Raw genomic sequence first — 15,663 nt, forward strand, 5'->3', positions numbered from 1 at the left:
AACATAGTCCCCCTGGAGACAGTGATATAGAAAGATATGGATAAGAGAAGATAGGCTTATATTAAAATCCTGCTGAAGATAAAGATTATAGAAAGTGGCCGGGCGCAGTGGCTCACGCCTGTAATCCCAGCACTTTGGGAGGCCGAGGCGGGCAGATTACCTGAGGTCAGGAGTTCGAGATCAGCCTGGGCAACACAGTGAAATCCCATCTCTACTAAAAATACAAAATTAGCTGGGCGTGGTGACACATGCCTGTAATCCCAGATACTTGGGAGGCTGAGGCAGGAGAATCGGTTGAACCTGGGAGGCGGAGGATGCAGTGAGCCCAGATCGCACCACTGCACTCCAGCCTGAGCAAGAGTAAATCTCCGTCTCACCAAAAAAAAAAAAATATATATATATATATAGAAAGCAATAATTTTTGCTTGATATTTTCAATTTGACTATGTCATTTCCCATATCTTTATATAATCAATTTATACACCCTGCTGTTTGTGTTTTGGCCAGCCATACAAAACAAGGCAACGGGAACAATGCAGTCAGCAGTTGCCTGGACTTGTTAGCGGATGTGATTTCAGTAACTACTTGCTGACTCAGAGACAGAGGAAAGCAAAATTCTCCTCTCCCTGTTCTGTGGCCAGCCAAGTGATTATGAGGCTGTCAAAGTCCACAGTGATGGGGACTCCTTATAGTGCTCAGCTTGTTCCTTTGCTGTGTCACTGGTTAACCTGGACTGAAGCTTCATTCTAAACATAAAGAGATAGCCGGGCGCGGTGGCTCCTGCCTGTAATCCCAGCACTTTGGGAGGCTGAGGTGGGCGGATCACCTGAGGTCGGGAGTTCAAGACCAGCCTGACCAACATGGAAAGACCCCAACTCTACTAAAAAAATATAAAAATTAGCCGGGAGTGGTGGTGGGTGCCTGTAATCCTAGCTACTCAGGAGGCTGAGGTAGAGAATTGCTTGAACCCGGGAGGTAGAGGTTGCAGTGAGCGGAGATCGCATCACTGCACTCCAGCCTGGGCGACAGAGCGAGACTCCGTCTCAAAAAAAAAAAAAAAGTTAGCTGGGCATGGTAGCACATGCCTGTAATCCCAGCTACTCGGGAGGCTGAGAGAGGGGAATCACTTGAACCCGGGAGGCAGAGGTTGCAGTGAGCCAAGATCGCACCATTGCACTCCAGCCTGGGCAATAAGAATGAAATTCTATTTCAAGAAAAAAAAAAAAGAGAGAGACAAATGAATTATGTAAATATTGTCGGGGCTTGGTATCTGGTCCAAAAAGACTAACCCTCCTTCTGTTTTCCCTGGTCACAGGCTCCATTATTCACCTAATCACTTGGGTGGCTCCACAGAGTGAGCTGCAAGCAGAGTTACTGCAGCGCCCTCCCCCAGCCCTATTAATCAGCACAAACACCCAGCACAGAGCCAGTCCACAGTAGAAAAGGATGGGATTTGGAACTAGATAGGGTTGAATACTGGCTTTGTCAGGCTGAATGACCTCCTGCAAGTTAGTTAACCTCTTGCAACCACAAGTTTCTCACCTCTAAAATAGTGGTTATGAAATGCCCACACACGTATTCAAAATAATAGATGTACAGCACCTGGCACTCTCATGCTTTGCTGGTAGAAATGTAAAATGGTGCAGCCACTTTCGAAAACAGTTTGGCAGTTTCTTAAAAAGTTAAACATAAATTTACCATACAACCCAGCAATTCTATGCCTGGGCGTCTACCCAAGAGGAATGAAAACATATGTCCACACAAAGCCTTGTGTGTGAATGTTCATAGCAGCATTATTCATAACTGAATTGCAAAAACATTATGCTAAGTGAAAGAAGCCAGATAAAAAAGATGACATATTCTATGAGTCCATTTGCATCAGGAAAGGCAAAACTAGGGACTTTAGGAAAACCTAAAGTCGCTTAGGTTTTCCTGGGGCTGGGGAACAGGAGAGGAAGAGCAAATGGGCATGAGAGATCTTTTTGGGCTGATGGAAATGTTCTAAAACTGGATTGTGGTGAGGGGTGCACAACCGTAGATCGACTAAAGGTTATTGAATAGTACACTTAAAATTGTGACACTATTTGGTGTAGAAATTATACCTCGCTGGGCACGGTGGCTCACACCTGTAATCCCAGCACTTTGGAAGGCTGAGGCGGGCAGATCACCTGAGGTCAGGGGTTTGAGACCATCCCGACCAACATGGTGAAACCCCAGCTCTACTAAAAATACAAAAATTAGCTGGGCGTGGTGGCATGCGCTGTAGTCCCAGCTACTCAGGAGGCTGAGGCAGGAGAATCGCTTGAGCCGGTGAGGCAGAGGTTGCAGTGAGCTGTGATGGTGCCACTGCACTCCAGCCTGAGCGACACAGCGAGACTGCATCTCAAAAAAAAGAAAGAAAGAAAGAAAGACAGAAAAAATTATACCCCAATAAAGCTGTTTTTAAAAACCCACCAACACATAGGAGGCTCTCAATACTGTAGCAAATAGCTGACATTTAGTACATGCTTATTGGTAAGCAAGCAGTACTTTAAGCATGCCACAAGTGACTTTGCTCAATTTAACTCATTTATTTTCTTTCTTTTTTTTTTTTTTTTGAGACGGAGTCTTGCTTGTCACCCAGGCTGGAGTACAGTGACATGATCTTGGCTCACTGCAACATCCGCCTCCTGGGTTTAAGCCATTCTCCTACCTCAGCCTCCCCAGTAGCTAGGATTACAGGCACACACCACCATACCCAACTAATTTTTGTATTTTTAGTAGAGATGGGGTTTCACCATGTTGGCCTGGCTGGTCTTGAACTCTTGACCTCGTGATCCACCCACCTCAGCCTCCCAAAGTGCTGGGATTACAGGCGTGAGCCACCGGCCCAAAGCGGTGTTTCAGAAACTTCAGTCTTTCAAATGCCACTTTCACTATTTTTTCCATAATGGCTACTTACCACCTGTACAATCAATTGTTAACCTAACGTTTTTATTTAAACCCACTTGGTTTTTAACAAACTTATAAATGAGACCAGGTGCTGGTGGTTCATACCTGTAATCCTAGCACTTTGGAAGGCCAAGGCAGGCAGATCACTTGAGCTCAGGAGCTCAACAACAGCCTGGGCAATATGGCGAGACCCCCATCTCTGCAAAAAATGCAAAAATTTGCCACAGATGGTGGTGCACACCTGTGGTCCCAGCTACTTGGGAGGCTGAGGTGGGAGGACTGCTTGAGCCCGGGAGGTCGAAGTTGCAGTGAGCCACGATCACGCCACTGTACTCCAGCCTGGGTGAGAGAGTGAGGCCCTGTCTCAAAAAAACAAACAAAAAAACCTTACAAATAAAAAACAGACCTCAGGCCGGGCGCGGTGGCTCACGCCTGTAATCCAAGCACTTTGGGAGGCCGAGGCGGGTGGATCACGAGGTCAGGAGATCGAGACCATCCTGGCTAACACGGTGAAACTCCATCTCTACTAAAAATACAGAAAATTAGCCGGGCATGGTGGTGGGAGCCTGTAGTCCCAGCTACTCAGGAGGCTGAGGCAGGAGAATCGCTTGAACCCGGGAGGCAGAGGCGGCAGTGAACTGAGATTGCACCACTGCACTCCAGCCTGGCAACAGAGCGAGACTTTGTCTCAGAAAAAAAAAAAAAAGTCTATGGTAAATGGAAAGTTACTACAATCACGCGCCAGATAACGTTTCAGTCAACTACAGGCCGCGTATGCGATAGTGGTCACGTAAGACTATAGAGGGGTCTTTCCTTTCTGCGCCCCGGGAGATCTCGGGGTTGCCGGTGTTGCTGGAATTGCAAGAACGAGTTTGCACCCCAAGCCTCGGTTCCGCTGGGGGCTGGGGGGTGTCCCTGATGCCAACATGTGTATCTTTGACCTGGGACGGAAGAAGGCAAAAGCCTTCCCCTCTGGCCACATGGGGAGATCCCCACCTGGTGTCGGCTGAACGCGAGCCGCTCCACTCTGCAGCTGGGGAAGCTGCGCACATTTATGTCAAGCGCACGGTGAAAGTGGTGGCAGGGACGCTCTCACCTCCCAGGGCTTCCCCACTCCGTCTGCGTCATCCTCAATACAAGGTCTCGTCCTGCGCTGGGGCTGCAGGCTCCAGACAGGCCTGCAGGTGCCTGTGGAAAGCCCCCACGGCCGGGGCCAGGTTCACAAGGGCCGGGTCGTCAAGTCGGTCCGCACGAAACCGCGGAACACGGAGCACGTGACTGTGCAGGGCCAAGGACAGGTTCCCGGCGCCAGAAGACCCAGGTGTGGGAGACTGGGCTTTACCACCTTCGATTCGGATGAATTTGAAGACACGTGGCTGAGAAGCGGCTCATCCCAGATGGCTGTGGGGTCCGATACATCCCCACTCGCGGCGCCCTGGACAAGTATCGGACTCTGAGCTCATGAGAGATTCCACTGTGCTGTCCCCTCCTAATGCTCATTAATAAATCCTACTTCCTATCAAAAAAAAAAAAATTGGCCCAGCGCAGTGGCTCACTCCTGTAATCCCAGCACTTTGGAAGGCCGAGGCGGGCGGGTCACTTGAGGTCAGGAGATCGAGACCAACCTGACCAACATGTTGAAACCAGTCTCTACTAAAAATACAACAATTAGCTGGGTGTGGTAGCGGTCGCCTGTAATCCCAGCTGCTGGGAAGGCTGAGGCAGGAGAATCCCTTGAACCTGGGAGGCAGAGGTTGCAGTGAGCCAAGATCATGCCACTGCACTCCAGTCTGGACTACAGAGCAAGACTCCGCCTCAAGTAAAAAATAAAAATTAAAAAACTTTAAAAAATTTTAAAAAGTTAATGTATTATTGAAGAAAGTAAATTTTTAAAATAAATTTAATGTAGCCTAAGTGCAGTGCACAGAATGTCCCAGGCCTTCACATCCCCTCACTGCCCACTCATTGACTTACCCAACTTCCAGTCCTGTAAGCTCCAGTCATGGAAAGTGCCTAGACAGGTGTTCCTTTAAAAAAAAATCTTTTTTTTTTTTTTCTTGAGACAGAGTCTCGCTCTGTTGCCCAGGCTGGAGTGCAGTGGCACGATCTCCGCTCACTGCAAGCTCCGCCTCCCGGGTTCACGCCATTCTCCTGCCTCAGCCTCCCAAGTAGCTGGGACTACAGGCGCCCACCACCACGCCCGGCTATTTTTTTGTATTTTTTTTTTTTTTTTTTTTTTTTTAGTAGAGACGGGGTTTCACCATGTTAGCCAGGATGGTCTCGATCTTCTGACCTCGTGATCCGCCCACCTCGGCCTCCCAAAGTGCTGGGATTACAGGCGTGAGCCACCATGCCTGGCCAAAAAAAATCTTTCATATTGCATTTTTACTGTACCCTTTCTATGTTTAGATACACACAAATACTTACCATTGTGTTATAATTGCCTGCAGTATTGAGCACCATGCCGTATACATGCAGGATTGTAGCCTGGGAACCATAGGCTATATCATACAGCCTGGATGTATGATATACATCCAGTATATACAGTAGGCTGTGCCATCCGGGTTTGTGTAAGTGCACTCTAGGATGTTTGAACAATGATGAAATCACCTGATGATGCGTTTCCCAGACATATCCTGTTGTTCAGCAATGCATGACTATACAGTGTACAGTGAAAATAAGCATGAGGAAGGCCTAATGGTCTTAGTTTGTGGATGGATGCTGTTGCCTAAAGAAGGCTTGCTCTCTCTCTGAGTAGGGACAGAAAGGAGGCTAAGCATGAGAGAGGTGGCTTAGCCATAGTAGATGTAATCACACTGGAGACTGGGGTCCACGGTTGAGAACAGAGAAGGGCTTTTGCATTTCCCGCCATTCCGCAGAGCTGAAAGACTGAGGCCAGACACCTCCTCAGGGCTTATCACCGTGCCCCGCCTGCTCCTGCAGCTTCATCATCATCCAGTCAGAGTCCATGGAAGTGGAGCTGGAGATGCTGGGGATAGGGGTTGGGGTCGGGTGGCAGGTAGCATGACGTGGAGGTTCAGTGAGGGGCCTGGGAGAATTCACGAGAATGGGATAGCCTGAAAGGTGCGGCTCGCAGCCTGTAGAGTGTGAGGGGACCTGGGGAGCCCAGTGTGCACCCTGTAGAGTTTGGATGTGTGTGACCCTTAATCGTGACCCCTGGGAATGGGAGCTGAGGGACAGTTGAAGTGGTCAAGCCCCGGTGACCCTCCCATGTCAGGGAACTGCACAGCTCACCAAAAAGCTCACCTTCACACTGCTGTGAGAGTCAGAACTCGGATTCCTGGACAAGCGGGCATCAGTAGCCAGGGAGGGGCCATGCAGCCCGGAGAGGACCACAGGGCATCTCTTGTGGGGGGGGGGGGCATGTGTTCCCTTCCCCGGAGAAGAAAGGAACCTAGAGGGATGCAGGAGGGCACCAGGCAAACACTAATTTGGATACGAAATTAAAAATTTAAACTACACTGGCTTTTTCTGGTAACTAAAACTGATCAGACATTTATGGGCTCTGCCCAAGAGGTAGTTAAGAGAAACTTACCTTTCTTCAAGTTAATGGCTTACCAAGAATATGGGAAATATTTGGAAAGAGGGAATAATCTTTCTTCCCTACAATGACAGAGAGATTGAGTGTGGTGGAAGGTGGTCGTTAAAGAAAATGAAATAATTATTTTGCTGCTCCATGTGATGCAGACTGTTCAGTCAACTGGGGAGAGAAGGATTAAAACAATTTCAAAAGATTTCATTTCTGTACCCTGCCATTCAGCTAATGCCTGTTATTGTAATATCTAAAATTATCTTTGGTATCTGCTATATTTGGGGAAACTCTGCTCTAGGGGAAGTGAAGAGTTGCTCCCGGCCCCACCCTCCAACCCTGGGGTTGCCAGCAAAGGTACTGAAAGATGTGGGGTAGAATATGGTGTCTAACCTCTTTCTCTTCTCAATCTTCAGCAACCTTTGTCTGTCTTTTATACTTGACCAAAATGACCATTTTCTCTCCATTTATATTTTCCTCTCTTTTTAACCACAGAGCCACCAATGTTCCAGGTTGTTATTTCCTCTTTCTGTTTTCCTCATTTGCTCTGTTTCTCTTCCCTCTTCCTGATTTCTTGACTCTTGCCTTTTGTTGGTCAGCAAGGGAGAAGTTTGCCCAACAGATTTTACTCTCCACTGACCGTTCTTAGGGCGAAATGAAAACATCAGGCTGGAGCTGCCCAAGGCACTGTGAGAGGCAGTGCATGGCGGGGTGCAAAACTCCCGCCTGCAAAGCCAGGGGTGAAAGCCGGGCTGTGATTTCAGGTTCAGCCTCTTGTTAACTATTTAGCCTTGGGCAAGTCTCAACTTCTTGAATGATGTTTCTCCATCTGTTAGGTGGGATTAATAATAATACCTGCTTCCTAGACTTCTTAGGAAGCTCAAATGAGGTGACATGAAAATACACACCATAGAGTTCTAGAAAAAAGTTTCCTTTTATTATTATTATTATTATTTTATTTATTAATTTTTTTCCAGAGATGGAGTCTCACTCTGTCACCCAGGAGGCAGGAGTGCAGTGGTGCGATCTCGACTTACTGAAACCTGTGCCTCTGGGGTTCAAGTGATTCTCCTGCCTCAGCCTTCCGATTAGCTGGGACTACAGACGCAAGCCACCACGCCTGGCTAATTTTTTGTATTTTAGTAGAGACGGGGTTTCACCGTGTTGCCCAGGCTCGTCTCTAGCTCCGGAGCTCAGGCAATCTGCCTGCCTTGGTCCCCCAAATTGCTAGGATTATAGGCGTGAGCCACCATGCCCAGCCATGCTGGTGATTTTTGATGGAAAGCCTTTTAAAAAATAATTTTTCTTTTTCTTTACTTTTTTATTTTCTAGAGACAGAGTCTCACTCTGTTGCCCAGGCTGGAGTGCAATGACAAGATCTCAGTTCACTGCAAACTCTGCATCTTGGGCTCAAGTGATTCTCCTGCCTCAGCCTCCTGAGTAGCTGGGATTACAGGTGCCTGACACCACGCCCGGCTACATTTTGTATTTTTAGTAGAGGTGGGGTTTCACCATGTTGGCCAGGCTGGTCTGGAACCCCTGAACTCAGGTGATCCACCCACCTCTGCCGCCCAAAGTGCTGGGATTATAGGTGTGAGCCACTGTGCCCAGCCAAAAAATAATTTTTCTTTTTTTTTTTTTAGACAAAGTTTTGCTCTTGTCACCCAGGCTGTAGTGCAATGGCATGATCTTGGCTCACTGCAACCTCTGCCTCCTGGGTTCAAGCGATTCTCCTGCCTCTGCCTCCCAAGTAGCTGGGACTACAGGCATGTGCCACCACACCTGGCTAATTTTTGTATTTTTAGTAGAGACCGGGTTTCACCATCTTGGCTAGGGTGGTCTCAAACTCCTGACCTCATGATCCACCCGCCTCAGCCTCCCAAAGTGCTGGGATTACAAGTGTGAGCCACCGCGCCTGGCTTTTTCAAAAAATAATTTTTCTAATTTAGATATGTGTATATGTTTTAACATCTTTCAGAAACATAAAATTGAATGAAAAGAGTAATTTGCAGAAACACATGCAATATAATTTATTGTGCATTTTTAAACACACAAAGCAGGACTACATGATGTTCATGTGTGCATGTGTGTATATATATACATATGTATTTAAACACACAGACAGGCCGGGCATGATGGCTCACGCCTCTAATCCCAGCACTTTGGGAGGCCAAGGCAGGTGGATCACCTGAGGCCAGGAGTTCGAGACCAGCCTGGCCAACATGGAGAAACCCCCTTGCTACTAAAAATATTTTAAAAATTAGCTGGGTGTGGTGGCGGGTGCCTGTAATCCCAGCTACTCAGGAGGCTGAGGCTGGAGAATCTCTTGAACCTGGAGGTGGAGGTTGCAGTGAGCTGAGATTGTGCCATTGAACCCCAGCCTGGGCTACAAGAGTGAAACTCCATTAAAAAAATAAAATAAAATAAAATAAACACACAAAGCATATGCTTCTTCTTATCTATATTACTTATATATATGCTTTTGTAATATATATGTGTATATTACATATATGAGCATATAATTACATATATACATGCTTTGTGTGTTTTAAAATGCACAATAAATGCATATATATATATATATATAAATAATCACACACACGCACACACTTGTGCGTGGGAAAAATACTTAGAATGGCAGCTCTTGGGGCAGAATGAAAACCTCAGACCAGGGCTACCTAAGACACTGTGAGAGGCAGTGCATCAGGGTACAAAATCTCCCACCTGCAATGGGTAGGAAAAAAGATAGGAAAACATTCTAAATCCACATTAAAGGTTGCTCCTGGGGAGAAAGTGCAATGGCACTGGGGAAGGGTACACAAGGGGCTTCAACTATAGCTATAGTGTTTTATTTCTTTCTTCAAAAAAAGAAATGTGTAAAACAAATATAAAAAACTATGAACTAACTGTTCAATCTTGATGGTAGGCACGTGAGTGTTTACTATATTATTTTCTCTGCTTTTCCCTATTGAAAAAATGTGTTCTTAAGAAATGTTTTAGGGCCATTTGCAGTAGCCCATACCCCAGGGCTTTGGGAGGCCAAGGTGGGGGATCACTCGAGGCCAGGAGTTCAAGTCTAGTCTGGGCAACATAGTGAGACCCTTGTCTCTACAAAAAAAAAAAAAAGAATTTAACCAGACATCCTAGCTGTTCAGGAAGCTGAGGCAGGAGTATTACTTGAGCCCAGGAGTTCAACATTACAGTGAGTCGTGATCAACCCACTGCACTCCAGCTTGGGTAACAGAGCAAGACCCTGTCTAAAAAAAAAAAAAAAGTTTCAGCTCAGTGCTAAAAATCTGGAGAAAACAAAATGATAAAGGCAATAATAACAATAACCTAACTAAAATAATAGAAATAACAATTATAAACATTTTTTATGTACATACCTCTCATCTTTTGTGTTTATTTATACATACAAGTGCAGTTTTAAAACAATTGAAGGCTGGGTGCAATGGCTCACACCTGTAATCCCAACAGTTTGGGAGGCCGAGACTGGTAAATCCTTTGAGGTCAGGAGTTCGAGACTAGCCTGACCAACAGTGTGAAACTCCCTCTCTACTAAAAATACAAAAAAATTAGTCAGGTTTTGTGGCACATGCTTGTAGTCCCAGCTACTTGGGAGGCTGAGACAGGAGAATCGCTTGAACCCAGGAGGCAGAGGTTGCAGTGAGCCGAGATCATGCTACTGCACTCCAGCCTGCATGACAGAGCAAGACTCTGTCAAAACAAAACAAAACAAAACAAAACACACACACACACACAACTGGATAACTCTATTTTGTGATACTTAAGTCACCTGCTGGCAGCTGGGATAGATTGCCAGTGGCCTAGGTGTCAAACAGCAGGTTGATATAAATAAAACCATTCACACCCCCTTTTATTATTGAAGCTCCTGGTTTATAAACTTGCTCTTTACAAAAGATCTGCTGTGTAGGGTTTAAATATTTAATTTAATCCACATCCACTTAGGCCTGCCTGGTGTTTGTTTTTCATTTCTATTTCATTGCACTACAGAATCTCAAATTCATCTGCCAATCCTCTCCATTCAGTTAAGGGAGAAAAAAAGCAAAATAGTTTGTTGGTCTAGTATAGATATCAAATGTTGAGATGATCAACTACATTTTTCTTTTTTATCTACTTGGTTTAGAATTGTATACATGTCGTCCTTCCACCTTAATAATAGATTAGGGTATTTTTTTTTCTCTCCACCCTTTCACTTTTCAGCCACCTCCTTCTTTTACTTTGGGTTCAAGCTCAAGAGTTGGTTAAGGTGAAGGTTGCAGTACTCCATCAGTAAAGAAATTCGGGCTTGGCATCCAATATCTGGAAAAGTCACCTGAGAGTCTAGAACTGCACCGTCCAATACAGTATCCACTAGGTGCATGTAGCTATTTAAGTTAAAATTCATTACAATTAAATAAAATTTAAAATTCACTTCCTTGGCCAGGCACAGTGGCTCATGCCGTAATCCCAACACTTTGTGAGGCCAAAGTGGGAGGATTGCTTGCACTCAGGAGTTGGAGACCAGTTTGGGTAACATGTTGAGACCACGTCCCTACAAAAATTAAAAAAGAAAAAAAACATTTACTTTCTCAGTCACACAAGGCACAAGCAAGTGCTCAATAGTCCCATGTGACTAGTGGCTACTGTTTTGGTGCACAGATATAGAATATGTCTCCACCTTGGAAATCACGATTTGTAGTTCTGGTCTGTAATTAGGTGGCAGCAGCTACAGTTATAGCTTTCCAAATTTCCCACCTGTCTCCTAGTTTTGAAAAAACTCTTGGCCGGGCACAGTGGCTCACGCCTGTAATCCCAGCACTTTGGGAGGTTGAGGTGGGCAGATCACCTGAGGTCAGGAGTTTGAGACCAGCCTGGCTAACATGGTGAAACGCTATCTCTACTAAAAATACAAAATTAGCTGGACATGGTGGCACATGCCTGTAATCCCAGCTACTTGGGAGGCTGAGGCAGGAGAATCGCTTGAACCCAAGAGGCAGAGTTTGCAGTGAGCTAGGATCACGCCATTGCACTCCAGCCTGGGCCATAACAGTGAAACTGTCACAAAAAAAAAAAAGAGGGGAGGGGAGGGGAGGGGAGGGGAGAGGAGAGGAGACGAGAGGAGGGGAGAGGAGAGGAGACGAGAGGAGGGGAGAGGAGAGGAGACGAGAGGAGGGGAGAGGAGAGGAGACGAGAGGAGGGGAGAGGAGAGGAGACGAGAGGAGGGGAGAGGAGAGGAGGCGAGAGGAGGGGAGAGGAGAGGAGACGAGAGGAGGGGAGAGGCAAAACGCTTTGTGGCGCAACTCTGGATGAGGAAACTGGGTAATACATGAGTGATGAAGACAGAACTTTTCAGAGGCCTCTCTGCTTTTCCCTGGAGACTGTTCTTTCTGGTCAGCCACCCAAGCTGTCCTGGCCTACACCTTTGAGCTGTTATAAAATCTCTTACTTATTTTTCCATGACCCACCCAAATGAGAATGTTGTAAAATCTTCAGATAAAGACCTCACCACGAGACAGAAGTAGATCCACTCATCTAAGCCTCCTTATTATGTTTATTTGTGAAAGAGTTTAGAGGTTTGAGGCAAATGTCATAGAGAACGCAGTTTCATCCTTAAACAAACTTCTAGTTACTGGATCTATGTGTTTCCTTCTTGGAAAGAAAATTAATCGTCAAGTAATAGATGTAGAGTATAGAGAGCAGGAAATTAGCCGACAGGCATTAAGTGACTACCTAAGGCCAGTGAGTGGTCCAGTTCAGAACGACTCCTACTTTTATAGAGGACATGCTCTACTGAAAGACACGGCAAGGAGCTATATTGACACTTGCTAATCTTTGAATCAAGGGAAAGCAATTAGCAAATGAAATTTCTGGTAATATGTCTTTCTAAAACCCATGAGACTTCTCTTACAATTCTCCCCATTGTTTCTGTGATCTCACCTAGTGTACCATTATCAAATTTTTTCATTAGTTTCATTCTCCCTCTAGATTTTTGCATTTGGCTTTTACCGAGGTGGGCTTTGTGGGTATTCTAGAATGACTCAGTACACCATTTAAACTTTACATCACCACATTTTATTAGAACATCTATAAAGTATTTATTATTTCAATTAATAAAAGTATGTCCTTTGGAATAATTGCCTTGGGTCATAAGTACAAAGTTAAAAACACTGAGTAAGTTATGTTAAACTATAAAAGCCTTTAGCGGATGACAAATGTGTGCTTTAGGCATTAAGCCATTTTAAATAATTTTAAAGCAGCTTTCACAAAATAATCTCTTATGGAGGGGGCAGCTGAAGAATGATAGATGTTGGCCAAAACTCTCAAAGAAGCCACACTGGGGGCTTCCCCAGAATTGGAGTGCGGAGAAAGTTATGTAAACAAGAGTCGCCACGAAGAGGCCTCTGCTGTTTCTGTTCCCTCTTCCATCGGTGGAACTGGGGAACACTGCAGCGCTGCAGAGGGAGCAGGCAGTCACTAGGGTAACCAAATCTCAAACCATTTAAGTCTTTGGTAGACATGGTCAATACTTGAAATTCTCCTTAGAAGCAAAGAGGCAGCTTATTCAGGCCCCCTAAGACAACTGTAATCTTATACTTTCAGAGTTTCAGAGGTAAAGGATATAAATCTGTTTCATTTTAATTTAATTTTATGTCTTCTCCTGAATGCCAGGCAAATATTAGCATGGTGTGCTGTCCTCACGGGCTTCTCTTAACTCACTGGGGGCTAATCATCATTCCCAGCTCCTCATCTTTGCCTCTTTGTAGTAGCAATAGTGAGCTTGCAAGGGGATCTGGGAAGCCTCTTTGATTTAAGTTAGCTGTGCAGAGTTACTAGTTACAATAGTCTCAGTTGTTGAACATATTATTGAGGGTCAGACTGCCTGTATCATACTCACATCCTTATGAAAAAGCATATTCCTGGACTCCATTGATGACCCAGTGAGTCAGGATCTAGGATCTTTGGAAAGAGGTGCCAGGAATCTGCATTTTAATAAGCTTTCCTTGTGATTCTTATATACAGTAACATTTAAGATGGAATGGATGGAAGAGAAAAAAGAATTTTTTTCTATGCCTTTTGCTATGAAGAAACAAGATGAGTCAGAAATTCAGCTAAACCCCTGGGCCAGAATAGAGAAAAATTAACAATTGAGCAATAAAGTCAGGGTGAAAAGCAGAAGTAGAATGATTTAAACACTGTAAGTACCTCTAAGGAGTCCAATGACTGAGCAAGTCCAGTGACTGAGATCCCACATGCCTCCCATTTTTCAAGCTAGTCCCAATTTCACATATCATGTTCTAGTGGTCAAGATCATCAGCAGGTATTCATCTTCTCTTTATTTCCATTTCTCATTTGTAAAATAACAATAGAAGTTTCTGTCCTATATATCACATAATGTTTTTATAAAAATGGATCAGGCCAGGCATGGTGGCTCACATTTTTAATACCGGCACTTTGGGAGGCTGAGATGGGAGGATTACTTGAGGCCAGGATTTCAAGACTAGCCTGGGTAACATAGTGAGACCCCACTCCTACAAAAAAAAATTTTTTTAAATTAGCCAAGTATGATGGTGTGCACCTGTAGTCCTAGCTACTCAGGAGGCTGAGGTGGGAGGATCACTTGAGCCCGGGAGTTCAAGCCTATAGTAAACTGTGATTGTGTCACTGCACTCCAGCCTGGGTGACAGAGTGAGGCTCTGTCTCTTAAAAAAAAAAATAGGTCAAATGAGATAATATATGTGAAAGCAGTTTGCAAACTATAAAGTGCTTTTCAACCATCATTAAGTCTAGGGAGTAGTGAATTGTGTTACTCTTTCATTGACTAATTCTTTGTCATTTTGGAAAAATCGGCTACTAATTGGGTCTTCTCTTTAGCGAATTACAGCCATGTCTTTGACTCATGAGTGAACTATATTGTGGCACAATCCATTCATTTATTCTTTGTCTTTGCAATTGAGTTAACAATGTGGTAATTAACACTGATTGTAGAGACACTTAGATAAGATGTGTTACTCAGGGCTCTTCATAAGTTTAGACACAGATTAAGTCCTCATCCCTCTGACAATTCTTCTTCATATGCTTTCTTTTCCTTTTTGTTGCTCATTTAAAATTATCTATTTGGGTTCTTAAATAAGTAATACATTTGAAAGAATCAAAAATCAAAAGTATACAAAGCTATACAATACAAAGCCGCTCTATCCTTCCATCACCTGTTCATCAAGTTCCTGCCTATCCTTTATAGGCAATCACTGTTATTGATTTCATGTGTGTACTTCCAGAGGGGGTTTTTTTTTTAATACACAAGCAGAAATAAATATATATCACTCCTCTTTTTACTTTCACATGATAGTAGCATGTATTACATACATAGTTGAGCACCTTTCTTGTTTCACTTAACAATGAATCTTAGAGATGTTTCCACAACAGAACATAGTTTTCTCAATCTCTTTTACAGCTATAGTAAATTTCATTTTATAGATGTGCCATTATTCATTTAGCCAGTCTCATATTCATGAACTTCTAGATGGAGTCCAATGTTTTGCTGTTACAAATAATGTAGTGAGTAAACATGAACATTCATTATTTTCCATTTGTATAAGTATATCTGTATGATAAATTCCATATGGATTATTTTCTAGCCTCTGAATGTTTTGGTTGAATTTTCGGGACAGTTCCCAAGTTGTGCACATCTTTCTTTAATTAGAGAAACCAAATTTGTACACAATACTCTGCCCAGTGCTAAATACAGAATAATCCGCCCAGTGCTAAATACAGCAGGATTGCTTTTCTCTCTTTTTGTTCTTACACATCAGATCTGCCAGAATTGTAAACCCTTTTTAAAAATGGCCTAATGGCTGTTGCAAAAAATAAGTTTATTAAAAATAATGATCTAACATTGCTGAATATTAAACATTTGAGCACCATGATTTCCAGTTACTTTACTGCTATTTCATTTTAGATTTTTTTCTCTTTAATATATGTTCTTTGTTTTGGTTCCCATCTTAATGAATGCAATGCATCTTAGTCCATTTTCTGTAGCTATAGTAAAATACTACAGACTGGGTACTTTATTTTTTAAAAAATAAGCTTATTTGGCTTCTGATTCTGGAGGCTGGGAAGTCCTAGAGCATGGTGCCTGCACTGGGCGAGGGGCTTTCCATGACAGAAGGCAAGAGAGCAAG

The sequence above is a fragment of the Pongo abelii genome, chromosome 9 (assembly GCF_028885655.2).
Source record: "Pongo abelii isolate AG06213 chromosome 9, NHGRI_mPonAbe1-v2.0_pri, whole genome shotgun sequence".
Taxonomy (NCBI): domain Eukaryota; kingdom Metazoa; phylum Chordata; class Mammalia; order Primates; family Hominidae; genus Pongo; species Pongo abelii.